The 22202-nt window shown below is 56.7% G+C and overlaps 1 protein-coding gene across 6 annotated transcripts in view; it reads left to right on the top strand.

Annotated features, from left to right (window-relative positions):
- The window catches only part of ZMIZ1 (zinc finger MIZ-type containing 1), a 245263-nt gene that overhangs the window by 168746 nt on the left and 54315 nt on the right, over positions 1–22202 (top strand). Inside the window, exon 1 of one of the 6 annotated variants that reach the window (XM_023204841.3) lies at positions 6865–7151. The exons of 4 other annotated variants lie outside the window; for them this stretch is intronic. The gene's annotated coding sequence lies outside the window, so the exon portion shown is untranslated. Of the gene's footprint in view, positions 1–6864; positions 7152–7205; positions 7254–22202 lie in introns of those variants that run through there. One more of the 6 variants, XM_023204842.3, reaches the window with a different exon arrangement.

Here is a 22202-nt window from a genome sequence, read left to right on the forward strand (position 1 = left end):
CCATCCCATCAGAATCCCACACTGTGCTGGGAAAAAGAGGCAACTGATGGACAAGAGTCCTTTAGAAGAGCGTATCTGCCTAGGGCTTTACAGTTTGCAGGGCATGCCCTGGACGCCACAGTTGGCAGGAATACAGTACCAGGAGAGACAGCTTGGGGCCCAGGAACAAGCCAGGAGTCTGGGGTTCTAGTCCTGGCTCTACAACTAATTTGCCATGTGGCTGGAGGCAGTCCCCACCCCCTCTTTGAACCTCAGTTTCCTCATTTGAAGAGGGAAACAAGGGCCTCTTTACTCTGATGTCGATTGAGCTGGCGATTCCAAATGGATAGGTGGAGGCTCTGTCAAGAAAGGGGCTGGAAGGAATAGGCCACACATGGTTTCCAGGCACAATGGGTCCGATGGTGGCTGGGACACCTGGTATTGCAGCCCTGCCTGGTCCTGCAGCCTGGGCCAGAGTGTGTGAGTGGCCCCAAGTCTTTTCCCAAAGCGAGCCTCACTTTCTTCCACTGCAAAGTGGAAGCTTTGTGCTCAGCTGCCTTGTGAGCCTTTTGTCTGGGAAGCATCAGGAACAGAATTTGGCTGCTCCAGCCCAGACAGGGAGGTGTGCTGCACAGCCAGGCAGGCAGACAGACAGTCCAGCAGGAAGGCAAATTGCATTTCCAACTGCGGGGAGCTTATGTCAGTCCAACCCTGGGGCCATCCGGAAGCCCCCATCAAAGCTGTGGCCTGGGAGAAGCAATGAAACCCCAGGACTGCTGAGGCACGGACATTCGAGCTGCCTTTGCCGTCCCTTCCCTTCAGAGGCGACTCCAGAAATCAATGGGAAGAGATTCATTAGAGACCTGGGTGGCACGCTCCCCACCACCTCCGGCAGCCCCTTTGTTAACCAGCCTGAGCTTCCTGTCTGAACAGGCTGCCTGCCCCTGAGAAACAACCCAGGTTCTAGGAAGGAGGTTGGAGACCTAGGCTCTGAGCAGGGCAGCAGGGCCACCACACACCCTTAGAGGCTGTGATTGTTTGCTATGCATTCAGTCATTTCTTGGTTCACTCATTCATTCAGGCAGCTGGTCCTTGTTTCATTCATACAGCTAATATTTATCAAGCATCTGCCTGGCATATTTTAGATACTGTCAATATAACACATCCAAAACAGATGAAAGTCCCAGTTGACATGGAGCTTGCCTTTTAGTGAGGGAGACAGCGTTAAACAAGGTAAATAATTGAAATACACCAGCCATAAATGCTAAGGAGAAAGCCATGTCAGGAGACTCACAGGCATGTCAGGAGGGGCTTAGTTGTGGTCAGCGTGGGGGAGGCGGCTTCCCCGGTTAAGGATTAACAGGTCCGCCGAGGGAAAGCCTGCAGGAGGCAGGGATGTGGGGATGGAGCCGGGGCCACCTGGAGAAGAGCATTCCTGGCAGAACCCCATCGGGTGCATTCACAGCTAGAAGGGCAGCGAGGCTGGACCAGAGTAAGCCGAGGGGGACTGGAGGGAAATGAGGTTAGAGAGATGATGGAGGCTGGAGGCTGGGTCACGTGGGGGCTCAGCCACAAGGACTTGCATTTTACACCAGTGGAGCCAGAGCAACATGAGGAAGGGTCTTCAGCAAAGAATGTTTTGTGACTTAGGTTTTAACAGGATCGTCTGTTGTAGTTTGCTAAGGCTGCCATAACAAAGTGCCACACAGCTGGTGGCTTACACAATAGCGATTCACTCTCTCACAGTTCTGGAGACCTAAAAGCCCAGAGAAAGGTGTCAGAAGGGCCAAGGTCCCTCAGAAGGCTCTAGGGAAGGATCTTCTCCAGGGTTCTCTCCTTGCTTCTGGTAGTTTCTTGGCTTGTGGCAGCATAACTTCAGTCTTCACGTGGCATTGTCCCTGCGTGCATGTCTCTGTGTCTAAACTTCTTTTTATAAGGACACTAGTTCTGTTGGATTAGGGCCCACCCTAATGACCTCATCTTAACGTGGTCATCTGCAAAGGCCCTACTTCCTTCCAAATAAAGTCACATTCACAGGTTCTGGGGGCTAGGACTTCAACATTTTTTGTGGGGACCCAGTTCACTCTCTAACACGATGGCTTCTCAGTTGGTCTTTCCTAGAACCTGGTGTTAGGTGGTCTCACCCTCATTTTACAAAGGAGGAGGTTGAGGCTCAGAAAGCCTAACAGCTCATCAGGGCCACCAGCTAGTCAGAACTCCTGAGCCTCAGCCTCCAAATCCAGGCTCCTCCCTTCCCTCCGCAGCCCCTCTGTTAGCCAGGAGAGCATGGCCAGTTCCTTCCTATCTCCGCCCCAGCCCTGGGGGCAGCCCCAAGCCCTACCAGGCTCCCCACCTACCTCGGTAGCCCAGGGCTGAGCAGGCTCCTCTGAATGACCATTTTGTGTCTGGTTCATGGGTCCCCTCCCCTCAGAATCCTCTCTTCTCCAGCCTGGTAGTATGCTTTCCTGGAACCCCAGTAACCCTGCCCTTATAGAACTTCTCGGAGGTCCTGAGTGGAAGTGTGGGGCATGGATTGGTATTGTTTTCAAAATGAAATGATTATAGGATTTGGGTGGAAGCCAAATGCAGACTGCTGGGAGTGCAGCCTGGGTCCAGGATAAGTGACCCTGCTGGAGGATACACCCAGGAAGGGGAGCGAGGTGCAGTGGCAGGAGGCTGAGAGGCATGGAGGTCTCGCTGTGCATCGTGCCCCTGTCCTCCACTCAGGTGGAGCCCCAGCAAACTCAAAATGTCACATGAATGCTTCCAAATGCATAGATGCTAAACTCTAAAAAGAAACACATGAAGCAAGAAATATTTCAGTATTTGTAATGTGGTATGAGGGAAAGAATATAAAACAGAGTTGGGGACATGAGCTCTCATCACAGCTCTAATTGGCTGTGTGACCTGGAGGTCACCTTCCTTCTCTGGATCCTAGAGTCCCACTTTGGGAATATGTGATGGTTATCAGTGCATACTTTTGAACTGGATTGCCAAGTCGTTTAAACCCTTGGGCAAGTTGTCTAAACCTCCCTGCGCCTCTGTTTTAGTTTCTGTACAGTGGAAATAGCCCCTATCAGAAAGGACTGGTGGTGAGGATTGTTAATATTTGGAAAATGCCTGAAAGTGAGTAACCACGAGCTGCATATTACACCAGGAGAGCAGAGGCCAGGATCCTGCTTGGGCCCCTAGCTGTGTGACCCCATGTGTGGACACGGGTAGGGTTCTGAGGTCTGGTGGGGATGCCTGCATTGGCCAGGAGCTCAACTGCAACTGTGCCTTTCATCTTAAAGACTAAGTGAAGACTTGAGGAGGTTGACCAGGACAAGGGAGGAAAGGGAGGGGGGACAGAGAGAACAGTGTCATAAAGACACATGAAAGTTTGTTCCCTGACCCCTCGGAGATGGTCAGAAGCCCCAGGAGGGGGTCTCTGGAGGCAGAGACCCTGAGTTGTCTCATTCCCAGGGCTGCTGTTTGAGCCTTCCTTGGGCAACTGAGCTGGCTGTGTGACAGATGCTCCATGGCCAGGTCCCCAAATGCCCACTCTGTGCCCTGCACTCCCATGCGTCCTGAGAAGGACCAGGGACGTGAGGGTGGATGGCCCCGGCAGCTCCCAGGGCCTGAGCTCATGCCTGTCATTCTCACGTGAACACGTGGCTGGGGCCTCCTTGTCCACCTCACCCTCCCTCAGAGCGCCTACCGCCCGCATGGGTGACATCTCCAAGTCATAGGATCCTTGCTCAGCTCTGCTGAATCAGCAGACCCTGCCTGAAGAAGAGCTCTGTGGCTCAGAACTCGGCGCCCAGCAGAGCGGTCCCTGGCTTCATTGTTCTCCCTCTCAGCGCGGTCAGAGGGAGCTTAGCTTTTGTATGCTGGTCTTTCCTTGCTAGTGGCCTCTCAGCCCCCAGCCCTCCCACTATACAAAGCCTTATACAGGAGGTGACCCAGCCCAGAGCCACTTTGACCCCTGGGTGACCTACATTCTAGGTGGCTTGACTCTTTTTACTGGGCAATGCTGGGACAGGATCCAAGAGGCCTATCCCTCTGTGGGTGAACAGGGGAGCCCTGGAGAAGGCCCCTCTCTGCACCCCCAGCTAGACTGAAAGGGTCCCCTCCCGCCCCCACCCCAACCCCAACCAGTTGGTCTTGCAGAGGTGGGTTCTGCATGGCAGGCTCCTCCAGCTGGGTAAAGCATCCTCCCTCCCTTTGCTCTCCCGAGCAAGCTACCACCGCCTTCCCCGCTGAAGCGCCGTGATTTATCATCGGCTCCTCCTCGCCAGGGCCCACGGCAGGAGGAGTTCAAACACCCGCGAGAAAAGCCACCCGCTATTGATCCCCGCGTCAGGCCTCCCTAGCGCTGGCGGGCATTCATCAAGGAGCCGCAGCGCGGGGGCTGCAACTCGCCCTTTCTTCTTCCTTTCTTCTCTCTCTCTTCTCTCTCCCAAGTCATTCCCCCGGGGCTATGCCCCCCTTGCTGAGGTCACTCAGAGAGCTCACCGAGTGCCTGCGAGCTGAGGTGGAGAGCGCCTTTGTCTGTGGCCTCTTTGCTGTAGATCCTTATCAGGGGGGTGGAGCGGGCTGCTTTGGGCCCCAGGCTTTTGAGCAAATCTTTGGAAGTTGGAGAAGTGGAGTTGGAACTCGGAACAAGTGGAGAAAGCCCTCTGAAGCAGAGACTAGTTGGAGTGCCCATATTTCTGTAGACCCGGGGCTTGTAACTAGAAAGAGTTTGCTAACCAAATGGGCCGAGAGAGCCTTGAAATTAGCATCTGAAAACCCCAGCATTGGCCTGGAGGCCTCCCGTGCAGTCTGGTGAATAGATGCTTGAAAACAATTTGTTTTCCTAATTACGTAAATCTAGTGAAGAGTATTTATCTTTTTTTTTTTTTTTTTTTTGGCTTACCTGGGGAAAGTCTAAAACCTTTAGTCTCTAGCCAGAGGAGCGTATATTAATTCTCTTCTCCAGCCCCACTCTATGACTTCCCAGAGTGGGTCCCTGGGAGAACACGGAGATGGGGTAGGGAGACTGGCAGGTTGTCTTATTAAAGTTTCCTGGGCAGTGCCACCAGGTCTGTGTCCCTCTGGTGTAAACCTCTGCTCAATTCCAGTCCAGATTCTGGCTCAACCTACCAAAGTGGTTTTGCTGAACTCAGCCTCTGGGGCTGGCCACATGGTACCAACATATATAGGATACTTCAAAAATTAATTTGGAAGTCCCAAACATGCGGGTCTTTGGTAGCTCAGAAAGCCCAAAGGATCAGATTAGAATAGTGAACTGTCATTGCACAGAATGGGGAAGGGGGTGTGTTCTGATTATTTCGCTTTGGATTCTGGATAATGGAGGTCCAAGTGCTGACACTGTGTAAAACCAGATTAACGGTAGAAACTAGATCTTAGGTACATCCTAAGTGTTCTCTTGGAACACTTGAGCCATATTGTCCCACCCCATCTGTTTTCTGGGTGTCACTTGCTGAGCAGTGGGCTTTAGAGTCATCTGGAGGATCTGCAGTGGGGAGATGGGCGAGTCTTCACTGGACCCCTGCCTGCGGTGCTGCTTGGGAGGGCAGGGCCCCAATGGATGTCTCAGTGAGTAAATGACTGTCCCCAAAGAAGCCATAATAACCTACAAGGAGATAAGATAGAGGTGAGAATGAGCAGAGCCTGGACTTTGTGCAAAGCTGAAGGGAAGTCCTTCCCCTGGCTGCCCTGGGGTTGGCCTGCCAGTAAGGGGATGCCAATTAATTTCCCTTGCAGGAAGCTAGTTCATGTCCAAAAGGCGCAAGTTATGAAGTACGAATTAATCCATTTAACCAGCTCCTCGGAGGGAAAGCCCATGACAACTGCATTTCCAAATGCCATCCTGAAAGCGATATTTCAAGTGGCAGTGGGTGGGATTAGAGCCTGCTAAGGATTTATGTCAAACAAGGAGCAAGAACATAATTTCTAGATAAGTGATTTGTCTCAGCCACTTCCAGGGCCGGCGGGAAGGTTTAGGGGCCAGCCAGAGGCTGAGGCTGAGAAGAGGGGATGGAGTCAGGAGATGCCACCTCAAAGGCCAGTGAACCTGGTCAGCTCCCAGTGTTGGCCAGGGCAGTAGGGCAGGGCAGTCCAATACAGAGGAAATTTTAAAGACAGTCAATGGCTGCCCTTCTTTGGGGATGAATGATGGGGCCTCACTTACCTTCCTAATTGTTTGGGGCAGTTAGGTCACCATATAAGCAACTTTCACAGGCAGGTGGGTGGGACTGGGGGAGGGAACTATAAAATGCAGTTTCTCCCGAGGGGGGGATGATGACAGGGAGTGCCCACGAAAAAGGGAGGGGCGAAAATCTCTGGAGGTGAGACAGCAGGTGGGCTTCCAGGGGTGTCTAAGGGGCAGAGGGGTGGGGGGTGAACAAGCGCTCAAAGGCCGGAGCCCTTGCGACAGACTGGCTGGAAGGAAGAGGCCTCGGTCACCACAGGATGCAATGTCAGGAAGGCAGCAGCTCCCGGGGCGGGGCAGGGCCGCGCGCAGCCGCCCCCGGCTTCCCTCCTGCAGCCAGCTCCTGGTCACAGGAACTCCCCTAAGTCGGGGAGCCGGAGCGTACGTGCGCGTGTTCACCCTGTCCTGGGCCCCTCGCTCGGGGAATACCGGGGGTGCCAGGGCACCCAGGGTCAGGGAAGTAAGATGCCGGGCCGCCTACCTTCTCCACCCCGTAGCCCGTTCCGAAAATCCTTTAAACCGAGATTTAATCTGGATTCTCAGCCCCGCCCTTCCCTTCCCTCCCCTCCCCGCGGCCGAGGCCCCCTCCAGTTCAGCTCCCTCCTCCACCCCCTCCCCGCCGTGGACCCTCATTAGCATGCCCACTTGGGAGGATTCGCTGGGGGGCGGGAGACACCCGAAGTCATCCACCGCCTGCGCCTTCCCGGCGGCCTCCTCGGGCGATAGCGCTCCGGGAGCCCCACTCGCACAAGTGTTGCTTCCAATTAATTGCCTAGGCGGGGGAAGGAAAGGGGCCTGGTCGCCGCCCCCGCCCGGAGGCTGGAGCGCTGCTCGTCGGGTCGTGCCTTCGCTCGGCAGCGGCGTGCACCAGCACCACCCCTGCGTGCAAGTTTGAAATGTGAGCTGCCTCCGATTCATACTCGCTCGCGCTCCCTCGCAGCGAAGTGGCTGGGCTGACGGTCTGCGCGCGCGAGTGAGTGCGGGAGGCGGGCTGGGGGGCGGGGGTGCGGACGGCGAGGCTCGCGGGGCGGGGAGGGCGCGCGCGAGCCGGGGCTCCCTGGAGACGCCAAGGCAGGTCTGCTCGCCTTTCATCTTCCTCCCGCGCTCCTCCTCCTCCTCCTCCTCCCTCCCCTCTCCCCGCCGTGGCTGGCCTGGCCTGCCCCGGAGCCCCCAGCCCCACGCGGGCACACGCGGGCACACGCAGGGTGGGCGGTCACGCCCGCAGGGTCCGCGAGCGCGGCGCAGAGCGCGGGCCGTGGGAAGTTTCTCCGGCGCGCCCCGTGCGCCCCCGCCCCCCGCCCCCCGCGCGCCCCCGGCCCATCCCCGTCCCTGGAGGGCTGTCGCTTGCGCCCGGGCGCGCGGCTGGCTGCCTCCTCGGCGGCGGCGGCGGCGGCCCCATTAGCGGAGCCTCCGCCTGTGATTGGCTTCGCCCGGGAAGCTGGAGACGGGCGATGAATAATTGATGTGTGCGGTGCGGTAGCCGGACGGCGGCGGCGGTGGCGGGCAGCAGCGAGCGGGAGCGCGGGAGCCCGGGCGCCCCCGGAGCGGGCAGCGCGGAGCGAGCGGGCGCCGGACCCGCCCGGGCCCCCGCGCCGCCGCCGCCGCCGCCGCCCGGGCGCGGAGCGGGGATGCAGGCGGCGCCCGCTGCCTGCGCGCAGCCTTTGTTCGGCGCCGGCTGAGTCCTACCCGGAGTCGCTCGCCGCGGCCGCCGCCAGCTGGGCCCCAAGCTCCTGCGGGCGCCAGGGCGGGACCGCGACCGGTGCAACTTCTAGGTAAGTGCGGGGCCGGAGGGGTCGGCGCCTGGGCGCCCACGGGCCGGGCCCTGGGCTCCCTCCGGGCGCGGGGGTGAGTGTGCGTGCCTGTGTGTGACAGAGGAGGGCCGGTGCATTGTGGGTAGCGCCGTGTGCTGCATGGTGTCAGCCCCAGGCTTGGCGGCGAGAGTGGCACCGGCGTGCATCGGACCGGTTTTGTGTGCCCACAGACGGGGCCTTCATTTCTCTTTGGGGCCAGGGGGCAGAGTGCGCCCCCACCAGCTCCCTGAAGGTGAAGTGTTGGCTCTCCAGCAGACATTTTACGAGGCTCTGTGCTCAGTTGGCTCCCGCTGCAAAAATAAGAATCGGCCAGGATGCCTTCGGAGGCAGTGCCTGAGGGTCCTCGACTTCAAGCTCCTCCTTTGTCAGAATGCAGCCCTGAGGCTGCCAGCGCCTAGAGACCCCACGGGCACTGGTGATGCCACCATTGCGGCAGGGTGCCCTTCGCAAAGGTGGTGGGTGCAGAATAGACTTCTGAGAAGTGTTTGCTGGCAAACTGGCTGGAGGAGAGAGGTGGATTTGCACCAGAGGGCAGGAAGCAGCCTTTCAGGGGGTGCCTGGCTGTGAGGACCTTGTACAAGACCTTGGAGAGAGGGCCCCTTGATAGGGGCTAAGAGGCGGCTGCCTGGGGTTCTGAGCATGTGGTTTTGGTATTGGTGTCTTAGAAGCCAAGCCGTGGTGCCGTGGGCACCAGATAGGTACCAGTTCCTGGGTCCAGAAGCCCCCTAGGGGGAAACTAGGCGAGGTCAGCTGGCACTTCTTTAGACGGGCTTCAGGAGACTGTCATTCCTACAGTGGGGACCCAGGCCCTTTGTCCTTGACCATCAAGCCAGACTGCCAGATGAGTGCTGAGCAGGGCTGATGGCTCTTCCAGCAGGAAGGCTTTGTGTGGCAGGTGGCATGGAGTTGGTGCCAGTGTGCTTCTCATTGGCCCATCCTTGAGAGTGGCCACAGAAATCGGGCTGAGGAGAGAAATCAGGCTGAGGAGTGAGTTGGGGTGAAAAGGCCGTGCCATCCTGAAATCAGGGTGACCCCAGATGTTACGTGGGGGCTCCGGCTCCCCCAGTTATAGGGCTCTGGACCTGAAGCTTATCTCCTGTCCACTATGGAGGAAAGGCCCTGTCCCAGGGATTGGGCGAAGGGGTGAGTCTTGGGGTCCACGTGGCTCCTAACAAGCCTGTTCCCCTTTTTTGTGTGTAAGCCAGGCAGTGACTAACCTCCAACAGGCTGGATTCAAGTCCCCTCCTGAGCTATTTTTACCCTGAACTTCCTTAGTGAGAAACCAACAAACGGCGGTGTTTTGGTGAGAATCTAGGTCTTTACCGGAAGCGCAGCCTGCACAGAGTTTACACCTCGCTTCATAAGACTGCCTCCACTGCCCTACACAGCCCTCCCCTGGCTCAGAGCCCTTGCGCCTCTCTCATGCTTCTTGGTTCTCATCACAGCCTGTGCGCTCAGGGACTTGTGAGCCCCAGTTTCAGATGGGAAAACTGATGTGCCCGAGATCATCCGGTTGGGGATGTAGGAGGCCAGGCTTGGCTCCAACAGGAGCAAGACCTTGACTGCCAGTGGGCTCCCTGAAAGCACGGACCACGTGTTTCTCATCACCGTATGCCCCAGTGCCAACTGTGGTGCCTGGCGGATGGTGGGTGCCCAGTGGCTGCTGAATGATGATGGCACGAGTGGAAGGCTGGTTGGTTGTGTTTTCCCCATTGGAGTGAGGGGGGCAGAGGAATCGAAAGAGCACTTCCAGATCTCAGTCTGCATTGGTTGAGCACCCAGTCCATGCAGTCCCTGGGAACTCTGAGATGAGTCCCTAGTCTGGAGTCAGGCAGCTAGAGGGAGAAAGGTGCTTCCACAGAGGTTCTGCAGAAATCCCCCCCGGGGCTTCCTGAATGTTGCCCCGGGTAGATTGAGCTGGGTCTAAGATGGCGCCATTCAGTACAGTAGCCACTGGCCACATGTGGCTGTTTGTGAATTTAAATTAATTAAAGGGATGAGTTCAGCTTATCCTTGGCACTAACCACACTTCAAGCGCTCAGTAGCCACCAAAGACTGGTAGCCGCCTTGTTGGGCAATTCAGACTCTAGAACATGTCCACCACAACGGGAAGCTCCATAGACGATAGACAGCGCTGGCCAGGAGGCTTAACTTAAGACGGAGGGGCAGTGAGGACACTAGCTCAGAGCCCATGAGTTTAACAGTGCAGGCGGGTCTGTTAGATAGAGAGACCTCCTGTTTCCCTAGCATTTGTTTTGTGGCAGCCTCCCGCGGGGAAGGAGTAGGCCAGCCAGGCGTTCCCATTTAACACGGGAGAAAACTGAGGTTCGCTTTTGCCCAAGGTCATCCAGCAAGAGGGTGACACAAGTCCCAGGTCTCCAACCCCTCGGCCGGCACTCTGTCATCCAGCAGAGGTCAGCCAGGGGGCACGAGTGGGCAGCGATCCCAGGAGCAGCCTCAGACCTCCCTGAGGGACAGTCTTGGTGCCAGTAGGCGTCAGTCCTCGTGAAGTCATCCATCGATCGGGCAGGAGCGCCAGCTCAGCCTCGGGTCCTCAGGAACAGAGAGTTCTGTGCTGGCAGAGCTGGAAGGAGCGGGCGCGAGGCTCTCTGGGCAAGGGAGGTGTTTACCTTGAGCGATGTGGCATGGGTCCCTCGGGAGAGGCTGGCTCCTCCGCCGGGAAGGAACTCCTCAGTGGGGCCTGTGGCTGGGATCCTTGGCACCACCTCAGAGAGAGGGGTACAGGCCCGAGCCCAACGGGGAGAAGGATTTCGGGACCTTTGACTGGTACAGAGTGCACCTCACCCTTGCTCTTGCCCCGCCACACCATGTCACGGAGCATCTGCTGGGCCTCACTTGCCCTCCTTCCCCAAGCCTCGGCTGCGGGAGGAAACTCTCCCAGGGCCTGGCAGAGCGGCAGCTGCCTCACGAGGGAGCCTGCTCAGGGAAAAACAAGGCCCCCACCCTCGAAGCACTTGCAGCTTCCCAGGGAGCTCCCTGGCCAGACACCACAGGCAGGAAAGGAAGGCCAGCCCACTGGCCGGAGGGCCAAAAGGACTTCCCGCCCCAAGGTCACATGGCAGGAGAGTCCGGGGATGGGGCCAGTGCCCTCTCCCGGCCCACTGCAAATCCAGTCTCCCAGTGCGAACGTGTGGTTTATGATTTCATTGTGCCTGCTGCCTGGTTTCCTGCTCCAGCCCTGAGGTGAGAGTTAGCTTCCCGTGGCCTTGTCCCTGGGTCCTGAGGTGCCCACTCCCCCAGCAGCAGGCCTCTGCTGCCTCCAGCTCCCATGGCCCTGACCTGACTGAAGTGGGAGGTCTGAAAATGCGGTGGCTTTCTGCAGGGATCCCCACACACGGGAAAGAGGGTTCTTCAAGGCCCATCAGAGGGCAGCGTAGGGATGCGAGGACCTTTGGCGACACTCCCAGGTTTCCAGTCCTCCAGAGGGAGAAAATGGTCAGGGGCGGGGCACCGACAAGGCCTTTCCGGGGAGCCCTTCCAGGACTCACAGTGAGTCCCTCGGGGGAGGCCCACAGTGTCCTTGTTCCCCAGGATCTGATGGGCTGTGTGCCCTTTCAAACTGATGCACAGAGCTGGGAGCTGCCCCCATCACCTAGAGTACTGGGTGAGGACCCCTGGGTGGGCCGGCCAGGCAACCTGCTGCCCCCCTGCCTGGCCAGGCACAGGAAGTATGACCCTTTTCCTCCCTCTCAGTAGCCCCAGCCATGGCCCTGACTTCTCCTTAGAGCCATCCTGGGGCTTCTCCAAGCCCCAGAGACCCTGCTGGGTTCCCCAACTGCTCCCCCCGCCCCCCTTCCCCGTAGTGTGAGGCCAGGCTTTACAAGTGCCTGGCCCGGGGCAGTGGGGCTGCTTTGTATGTATTGGGTGAATGGAGAACAGGGGACTTAGCCAGGACACTCACATTTTCTGAGATTGAGGCTCCCAAACCACCCTGAAAGTTGTTGGGTCTGAGGGGAGGCCCGGCCCCTGTGATTTGGCTTGTAAAGCTCCCCAAATAATTCCGATGCTGTTGGTAGAATCATGGCTCCCAGCGCCTAGCCCTGAAGTGATATTATCTATAGTCTGGTGCCAAATTAGTGTGTGACCTTTGGCAAGTCACTTCCCCTCTGGGGGCCTGAGTGTCTCATCTCTGCCTCATCTTTGTCGCATCTCTAAAAGGTAGACTCCACTCCAGGGCCTCAATACCAGTCCTGTGCCAGAGAGGTGGGGAGAGAGGAAAGTGAGAAAGAAGCTTGGGCCATGTCTTTGGGTGCCACCACCCACATCTGGGGGTGCAGTGGAAAATATTAGGGTGCAGCATGGCAAGAGAGAATTAAATGAACAGAGGCCTATGCTCTACACCCCAAGAGCTGTAGAAGGAAGAGGGGAAAGTGGTGACTTTAGGGCTGGAGGGGCCTGAAACACTTCCCAGGTGGAACTTGATTTTGGAAATGAGCAGGATGAGAAGGGACTGTTGGGTGGGAGGACTAGTAGCTGCAAAGGCTTGGAAACCAGGAGAGGTATGGCGCTTGAAGAGAAAGGAGGATGTCCCTCCAGGTGACATGGGGGAGGTTAATAGGAGCTTGAGGAGAGGTTGAGCGAGGCTGCTGCAACACCTTCAGGGCAGTGGGGAGCCATCAAAGGCTTTGGAGCCTGGGAGGCACTGGGACTCCTCCTGCTTCTAGGAGCAGAGCTGTTGCTGAGTAGCAGACAGGAATCGGGCATGGAAGTTGGGAGTAGTGCGAGGTCAGCGTCCTGCTGTGGGAATGTCCCTGCCCCTGCTGACGCAATGGAAAGCCTCGTCTTGTTTCAGGGTTCCTGTTTTGTGGTTGCCCGTGGTGGGGGGCAAGGGCAGCCAGCTCTGCCTTCTGAGGAGCTCCGGGAACTGGATGGAGCTTGTCCAGACCTCCCCATAGCAGCCCTCCGCTCTCCTGGAAAAGAGAGGCCGTCCTGTTTGTGGAGTCTCTCCCTAGTCCCTCTGGGGATTCTAGCCAGGCCCAGGAGACTTTAAATCAATGTGTGCATTTCTCTGGGGCTGGGACTGGAGTGGATGGGTGCCAGCGGGTAGCCTCTGGGCTTGCAGTTGGTCTCCTACCCTCCCAGGGCTCCAATATTGAATCCTGGCTCCCTGGGTCAGAGCCTGAGGCACTAGTGATTTACCAGCTCCCTGTCTGCCTCCCAAGAGCTTATGATCTGATGGCAGCTTCATTGTGCGCAGAAGATTTAGCAAGGTCTGGTTCAACCCCTACGTGTGGGAGGCAGGACTGTGAAAAAATGGGGGGCATGTTTCAGAGAGGAAGGAAAAAGGAAGCCCAAGGAGCCCTTTTTCCTGCCTCTCACTTCTGCTGCTTCCAGGCCCAGCTCTAATGCCATGGCCCAGAAAGCTTTCCCTGGTTCCCCACACCCAGTGCCCAGGGCCACTGCCTCCTTGTGGTCCTTAGCTCCTGTGCACATCCAGGACCCAGCGCCATACATCAGTAGCTTCTTGTCATCCCTTGCTCACCTGGGTGTCAGCCCACTACACTGAGTTGAGGGACAGGCGGTCCGTGACTTGCATCCACGCTGGGTGCTGCGTCAGTATCTGTCAAATGGCCAGCCCAGAGCATAGGGACATGGCAGCCCTGGTCACCCAGGCAGGAATTGAGAGGCTCGAGGTCTTGGCCCAGCTCTGGCTCCCTAAGTTGTCTGTGTGACATGAGGGGTGCCTGCCTTTCTTGGGTTCCCTGCTTGTAAGGCGCAGCGTGGGATTTACTATGCTGTCCAGTATAGCAGCCACACACACACACATATATATATATATATATATATATATATATACACATATATATATATATATATGTTTTTTTTTTTGAGACGGAGTCTTGCTCTGTTGCCCGGGCTGGAGTGCAGTGGCCGAATCTCAGCTCACTGCAAGCTCCGCCTCCCGGGTCCACGCCATTCTCCTGCCTCAGCCTCTGGAGTAGCTGGGACTACAGGCGCCCGCCACCTCGCCCGGCTAGTTTTTTTGTATTTTTAGTAGAGACGGGGTTTCACCGTGTTAGCCAGGATGGTCTCGATCTCCTGACCTCGTGATCCACCCGTCTCGGCCTCCCAAAGTGCTGGGATTACAGGCTTGAGCCACCGCGCCCGGCCCACACATATATTTAAAGGTACATTAGTAAAATTAAATTAAGTTTTCAGTTCCTCAGTCACAATAGTCACATTTCACACTCTCAATAGCCCCATGGGGCTAGTGGCTACCGGGTTGGACAGTGCAGCGGTGGAATGTTCCCATGATGGTAGAAAGATCTGTTGGCAGCGCTGTGCCGAAAGTGATCACTCTGTGGCCCATGGGCCTACCCTGTTGGCAGCTTTGGTGACTGCTCCTCTCCCTTCCCCTCGATGCATGGGGGACCTCCCTGCCCAACCCCCCGGGGCTCTTAAAATGGGGCCACCCAGTGTCCCTCCTAAGACAGTGTCAGAAAGTAATTATGAAACCCACATCTGTCATTTATGAGTAAGTCACCAAGGTTCTCTGAGCCTCTGTTTCCTGATCAGTGCAGTAGAGCTACCTGTCACTGCCTGGCAGGGTTGCGGTAGGGAGTAAATGAGATGGGGCTGAAAGGCGCTTAGGTCGGTGTCTGGTCCATAGTAACCTCTCAGTAGCTGGCAGCTTTCATCACTGTCAGGTGGATTCATCCCCTTGCAGCATGGGCTTAGTTCCAAAACTAGCTGGGCATTTGGTTCCCCTTGAGTTCCTGAGCCCGAGAGGTTGGGTTCTCTCCACCCAGCTCTACCACCAGCCCCCTTCTGTCTGAGCCTTGGTTTTCTCATCTGTACAGTACTCCCGCCTGTCCTCGCCCTGTGTTGCAGCTGGAGACCTTGCTGTGCCCTGTGGAGGGTGGCGCTGTCTGGGGGCTTATCCCTGCCTCCGGCGTGGCCACTGTAACAGGAGAGCCTGAGAAGGTCAGGGGACAGAGGTGCACAAGTGTGCTTGCCACTTGTCTGTCCCAGAGAGAAGCTGCAGGGCTGTCCCTCCTGCCGCCATCGGGGAGGTCCCAGCGTGTGTCAGCTCTGGAGGAAGTGAGCGTGGCCGGCACCCATGCGCCCACTTTCATTTCCCTCTTGGGGAATGAGTGATGAGAGTCTGCACCCTGGACTTCTGAAGCCTGCCAGTGATTTGCACAAGGACTTTTTCCTTGAGGTCCACTTATAGTTTGTCAGCGTCTGTGAGCCCCTGTGTTTCTGGGCAGAGGGTCTGTGAGTCGAGCCATGTTGAGGTGGCTCTTAGGGTCCAGCCGGGGTGGGCTCTCAGAATAAGGACTGTGAGTCCAGCCTTGGCTTCCAGGTGCCCAAAGGGTGCCTGGAGAACCCCTCGCTGAGAGGAAATTCTGGGAGCTGGGGAAGGATCCCAGGAGCCAGCACACCGCTTCCTGTCAAACCCTAGGCCCTGACACCCGCGGTGTCCTTGGTGTGAGGATGGGTACTGGGAGACAGAGCAGCCTTCAGGAGCAAGGCCGGAAGACCGTACTGGGGAGCAGACCACACGCAGGGAGAAGGCACGGGCAGCTGGGGGGCCACAAGGGGCTTGCTGGGGACTTGTGGCCATCGGAGAGATCAAGGAGGTGAAGACTGGGCACTGAACTGAAGTGGGAGGTTTCCAGGTGGGGTTGCCCTCACCCCACAAAGGTCCCCTCCCGAGCTTGCTCTCAGCATCTGTCCCCTTCCTCTCCTGTCTTCTCCACACACCGGGACTTCTCACCCTGTCTAAGCCTCAGTTTCCTCATCTGTAGAACTGGAGACTAGAACACTAGAACATCTGTAGAACACATCCCCTAGGACTGTGGGAGGATTAAAGAGCTCATTCCTGCCAGCACCTTGAGCACAGTGCTGGGATCTCATTGGCCCTGAGTAAACATGAGCTGCCCTTGCTGCTCTGCATGGTTCTCCTCGTGTTTGTGGGAGGCATGTTCCTCTGGGTCACTTGTTTCCTGCTCCCCAGCTTTGGGGTCTCTTAATTGTCCATTGCAGCCCAGCCTATCCAGACATTCTCCCAACCCTTCAACCCCATGCATCTGCTGGGGGTACCTTTTCTCCAGCTTGAGTCCTGAACTGGTAGAACATGCAGAATGCCCATCTTCCCCAAGAGCCTGAGACGTCTTGGAGCAAATAGTCCCCCTGCCTCCCGCCGGGGCCCGAGGGCTCTTGGCCAGAAGCTCAGGGCTCACTCAGTGTTTGCAGAGCAAAGGCTTGTGTCTTCCCTGCAGAGAGTGGGGGACAGCTTGTATAACCCACAGATATGTCTTGATTTGCCAACAATAGGCTCAGAAAGTTACTAGGCAGCCCCAGCATGCCCTGGAAAAAGGACAGAAACCATTGTCCCAGGGTGTCAGGGCAGCAGCACCTAAAACAGAGAAACGCCCCACCCCCACCTTACTAGAACCATGGCGGCCTCGACCATTAGGTCCTTAGTGGCTTCTAGGAGGCCACTCGGGCAGTGGGTCTCCCAGGAGCAGCATCAGGACAGGCGGGGAGTAAGAGCCAAGCACTTGGCTTCCACTGTAAGCTCAGGCTCTGGCTCCTTCTGTCCAGGCCAGCTTTGGCCCTTAAAATGGAGGCAGGTCCTCTGCCCTCCCCGAACCCTGCTCTTCCTTTGACTGCTGCTGCCCAAGGGCACCCATAGACAGCAAGTGGGCCTCAGGAGGCACGCTCCTGCAGGCCCCTGTACCTACCCGGCCTATGTACCCACCCAGCCTAGAATTAAGCCTTCCCAGCATCTGGCTGATCAGGGACCCATAATCCTCTCAGAGCTTTGCATGGTGTTGTACCTTCTCAGAGAAATACATTTAGTGACCTGGATAAGATCTTTCTCCTCAGGTGACATTCTTTGGGATGGAGATTTCTCCTCTGGGGTTTCTTCCCAGGTGTGGCTTTCCTGGTCATCCCCTCCTCTCTCCCAGGAGTGTGTAGTCCACCACACCCTCATCCTGGTACCCCCTGGACTCTTACCTAAATGGAAACCAGCCTCTGAAATGACCTGGCCCAGACTCACTTCCCTGGACACCTCCCCGGTCTTGGGCACCTGCTACCTGAAGCCTTGCTTTCGTCCCATCCAAGTGATCTTGTGCTTGAGATGTCTTTCTGCCACCTAGCAGCATACTCAGTTACCACTTCTGCAAAACGGAGACACCCTCACCCACAGGCCTGTTATAGCAACAGGATTCACTGCGTAGGCTGCCCACCGAGTGTGTGAGTGTGTGTAGGCATCTGCTGGGGACCCTGGATGCACGCCCCCCCCCCCCCCCGTGCCCTTTCTAACACATACGCCTGCGACCCTTACTAGGTACGCTGCACCGCCACTACAGCACTTACTGTAGCCCTTGGTATGTGCAGGAGTGTGGCATTTCTTCAAGTTCATGACTATGTAGCTCACTCAAATTTGTATGGTGAAGCGTCCAGATAGGCAACATATGCATGTAATGTATTTTGGAATGAGTGAATGAACAAAAGAAGAGCTGGGTCTGGTCCAGACACTGTGGGAAAGGTGAAAAAAGACACATCCCCTCCCCTCTGGGAGCTTAAAGTCCCAGAATTAAGATAACAGAGCTGGAAGGCACTGGGTGTGCAGAGCCGGACATGCATCTGAGTGAGAAGTAGGGCTGAGCCTGTTGCAGAGGTTATGTGTTGATGAAGAGAAATATAAGATAGAACATTTGCAAATGTTGCCTGGGTTTTGCATCTGTGTGCATATATCCGGTAAACATGCAGTTGAACACGCCTGTGTCCACAAGGACGTGTGAGGGTCGTTTGTATGTCGAATGGCTATTGGATATAAGGTAGTGTACTGGTGAGTTTGTACAAGCTTACAAACACACTGGGTGTTGGAAGTGTGTCTGTGACATAGGAGGGGCACATGGGGAACTGGGTGGTGTAAATGTGTTGACACATTCCAATACCTTTGGGGCATGCAGGTACCTGCACTGTCCCTCCCTGTCGTGCTGGGCCGTCTTGGATTGTCTTGGGCATTTCTAGTGTGCTTCAGAGTGCAGAAAAACACTTCCACATATGCAGTGACTTCTCCATGCCCAGCAAAGGATGGGAACCGAGGGTCAGGGAGTGTGGGGAGCTGACGGGTGGAGGTGTGGCCTGAACTCTGGCCTTCTACCTTCCAACTCCGAGGTTTCAGTGTCCACCAGGGGACTGGCGAGGTCCTGTATGCACTTCCCTGGCAGTGCCCTGGGGAATTTGGAATCCAGACACAGGAGGCTCACTTAGATCCAGGACTTTGTGAGAGGCTCCTGAGCAAAGGAAGGATGACTGTGACCCCAAAGATATCCATCTGCTCAGTGTCCATCATGCCCTGTGTGGATGCATGGGCCTGCACACATGGCCCCACACACAGGCACATGCACACACACACACACTCATGCACACACATGCACACTCACACACACACTCATGCACATACTCACTCATAGGCACCCCACCCTTGGGGTTTTCCCAATTAAGTTCAGAAAACTTAATTGTAGCTTAAATTTTCATTTTCAGCCAACTTTGTTTTTAATGTTGAGTAACTATCACTTGTTTGTATATACTTCAGAAACAAAGTCCCTGGGGGAGAAGGAGGCTGTTTTCTTAAGCTGAATCCTAGAACTCCAATTAGGAGTGATTGTTCCACTTCTAAGATTTTCCAGCCGCTTCCTAGCAAGCCCTGCTGAGCCCCTAATTAGGCAGCCAGGGGCGCCCCTGTTCAGGGCCCAGCACATCTCAGGGTGGCCTGTTTGAGGGCCAGTCTTGGGGAAGTTCAGGGCTAGAACCCCAAGTGGACCTTCAGGGTACTGTGGATGGTCCTCTCTGTTCAGGCAGTGGACTGATGTCATTGCCCGCCATCCCGAGGCCCTGGCTGCCTCTGGGGACATCAGTGCAGGGCACAGAAGCAGAGTCAGGGTGCCCTGGGTTTCGGGAAGCCCCATAAGCCGGGCTGGAGGGCCCTTGGCCCAGGCAGGGTCCCGCGAGGAGGCTGCCGAGTGCTACTCTTGCTCTAACTGGGGATCCACCCATGATTGGGGCCTGGCCCGCTGGTCTCCATTCACTGCTAAGCAAACTAATGCTCACAAAAGTACCACAGGAATTAGAGCCAGGGCCACCCCTCGTGCAGGTCTGGGTGACCAAGTCCTGCCTTGTAGTCAGCGTGACATTCCATGCCGTGGGTCCCACTTGGGTGGGGGATGGCCTTCGCGGGGTGAGGCAAAACTGAGAAATTTGAAGGGCAATTTAGACAGGGGGGCGGAGACGTTGGTGGGTGAGGGTGCCGGGCAATGCAGGGAGAGCCGACCAAGTGAGGGACCTCGGCCTTGCTGGCTTTCAAAACCAAATACCTGATACCTTTCACCACAGTCGTGATTTTCAGCACTCTGCCCCATGGTCCCCATCCACTCTTGCTGGGGAAGAAGGGTGTGTGGTTGAAGAAAGAAACCTCTTGCAACCTCAAGGTCTGCCTGAGCTGCCCATGACAGCTGGTGCCTACTCGCGCCCCTCAGGGCTGTGGGGCTGACTGGGTCCTCTGGTGCCGTGGATGCCCGTGACCGCCCTGGGAGACGTTGCCCTCCACCCAGCCCAAGCCGATTCCCTGTGGCCTTGGGGAGGTTCAGGTTTCTGCCTGCCAGGTGGGCAGCTCCGCTCGTTCCCCGCAGCAGCAGCAACTGAGCTCACAACACTGCCCTGCTCCTGCCACCTGAGCCCCCAGGTGCCATCTGCCACCCTGTTTCCAAGCGGCAGGTAGGCGGCCTCAGGGCAGGGGACAGGGGAAGGCAAGCAGATCCCAGATGGGGAAGGCCGGGCTCTAGCCCTGAGGGGTAGGCAGTGCCTGGCCTGCCACCTGGCACCTGGGTTGCCCCCAGCCTTCTTCGGGAATGGGTGTGAGCAGGTCTGTGAAGCGTGGGTATGGGTAGGTAAGGGGGGGTCCCCCTAGCGTATCTCTAGCTTAGTTTCTCTGCAGGTGTGAGGAGTGGAGTCCATGTGGGCAACTCTGTGTGTATCTGCTAACCCTCTCTGTCTTGAGCCCGGGCATTCCCCAGCATTCGTGCCCGCTCCCCTCTTATTCCTCTGTGCCTCTCCAAGTGTACCTTCCATGTCTCTCAGGGTCTCTGTGTTCCTGTCTGTCTCTGTCTCTGCATTCTGAGCTCATGAGGGTGCCTTTGCCATCAGAGCCACCTCTCCCCCCCCCCCCCCCCCCCATTGAGTTGTTCTACTTAATTTCATTTTCCCAGGGCTCCAACTCACAGAAATAAACCCTCCCTCCCCACCCCTGCACTTTTTCGATTTAACAAGCCTGCTGGAAAACAATAGTGATTTCCGCATCGATCATAAACAGAAGTGATTACCATACAATTACAGCCTGAACCATCAGCCTGGATGCAATCACAGAGCCGCATTGTAAATCGGAAGACAATTGCCTGCAGAATTACCCCCAAATTGGTTTAAGTGGCAACAAAGGAGTGTTGGCATTTTGGTATTTTGGAAAGGGATGGCAGGAATGCGGGTGTCCTGGTGGCAGAGAGTCCCCACTGGGAGACCCCCAGGGCCCCTTCCTTGGCATTGAGGAGGCTCTTGCTGGGGAGAGTTGCCTGCCACCTTCCCCCACCCCATTATTCTCCCTTCAATTACTGTTCCCTGCCCGTCTTGGCACAGCTTGTCATAAACTCATTTATACTAATGTGTGAGTGGCTAAGTGTGCCTTCGAACTTGGCCAGCAGATAGGGGTGAATCTGATGGAATTCTGGGGGGCCTCTCAGCTCCCCAGTATCCCCCTTTCTCCACTCCCATCTCAGCTCTGGCTCTTCTATGTCACCCCATCCCTCTATGCTCCTGGCCTGGCACCCACCCCACAGTAACCTTCCCCACCATCTCCCAGCCCTCGGTGGACTCTGGCCAGCATCTCCCACATCCCATCCAGGGCAGCCCACTCCCTCCTGCAGCTGCAGTGTGTGCCCTGCATCCTTCCCAGCCATCCAGGCCAGCTGGAGGCCACAGTCCAAGCCAGGTGGGCTAGGGCGGCCACTAGAGGGAGGGAGCCTGCTGGTGCCCCTGCAGCACGTGCTGAGGGGAATCACAGGTGGGTCTGCTCCTTTCCAGTCTGTGGTTTCACAAGAAGTGCCCTGCCAGCAGGACCCCTCCGAGTGTCTGAAGACTGGACTCTTAAGCTCCAGCTGTTTCCACCGGGGGCATGTCTTGCTCTGGGAGGTGATTTCTCTCCAGGGCCAGGCTACTCTGAAGTTACCAGGAAAGCCTGCCCACCCACTGACACAGTCAGATCCCCTCACAGGCGTCCATACCCAGGTCAGAAGTGCTTTGGCATGCCCCATCTGATCCTCACAGAAAGGTTTGTGCATGCTTGTGATTTTACTCTAGTTTTTCCATTAAACAAATAAAAAAAGAGGTGGGGAGACCTGAGGGGTGACAAGGCTTGTTCCAGGTGACACAGCCCGCCAGTGAAGAGTGGCGTCTTCAGGCTCCTACGTGAGTGCTTGTTCCTAGATGCTGTCTGCAGCCTCTCCAGACCCACATGAGGTAGACTGGGGTCTCACCTTGTCGCTGACCTGCCTTGAGACCTCAGACAACACCAATAATTTAAGCAAGCCCGAGTGAGTACATGCTCTGTCCTCACCTGTTTATTCACATGTCACCTCCGCTCATCCCACTGCAGCACTGTAAGAGGATGGGCGGGTCCCTAGTGAGGGGACTAAGGACCAGTGTGGTGACCAGGCTTCCCCAGAGCCCTCAGATTCCTGGTGACAGCAGCTGGTCTGCCCCCTGTCTGCCAGCCTCTGAGCCTCTGCTGATGCACCCTGGAAGGCAGGAGAAGCCGGATGACCCTGAGCTCTTTTGCATCTGGTGCCACTGAGGGCCTCAGTTGTGCTGTCCTGGTTGCTCTGCAAAAGCCTTAGGACCGGGCACCATCTAGAGTTGGTGTATCTGGAACCAGAAACTCTGTTGGCTGCCCCAGCTCTACCCTGAGTCTGGGGACCATTGGTGTTGCCCCGGGCTTGGCCTGTGGGGCTGGGGCAGGTCAAGCTATGGGGTGACCCTGTGCCTGGCATTGGGAGGTGCTAGCATTGGGAGGTGACTGATCTGGAAGAGAAGCCAGGCCTCAAAGACCATGGTGATGTTCAGGGAAGAAGCTACTGGTCTTTGCCTGTCAGGCAAACCTGCCCTCCCCAGGCCCCACCGTGGAG

The sequence above is a fragment of the Piliocolobus tephrosceles genome, chromosome 9, assembly GCF_002776525.5.
Source record: "Piliocolobus tephrosceles isolate RC106 chromosome 9, ASM277652v3, whole genome shotgun sequence".
In the NCBI taxonomy this organism is placed as follows: Eukaryota; Metazoa; Chordata; class Mammalia; order Primates; family Cercopithecidae; genus Piliocolobus; species Piliocolobus tephrosceles.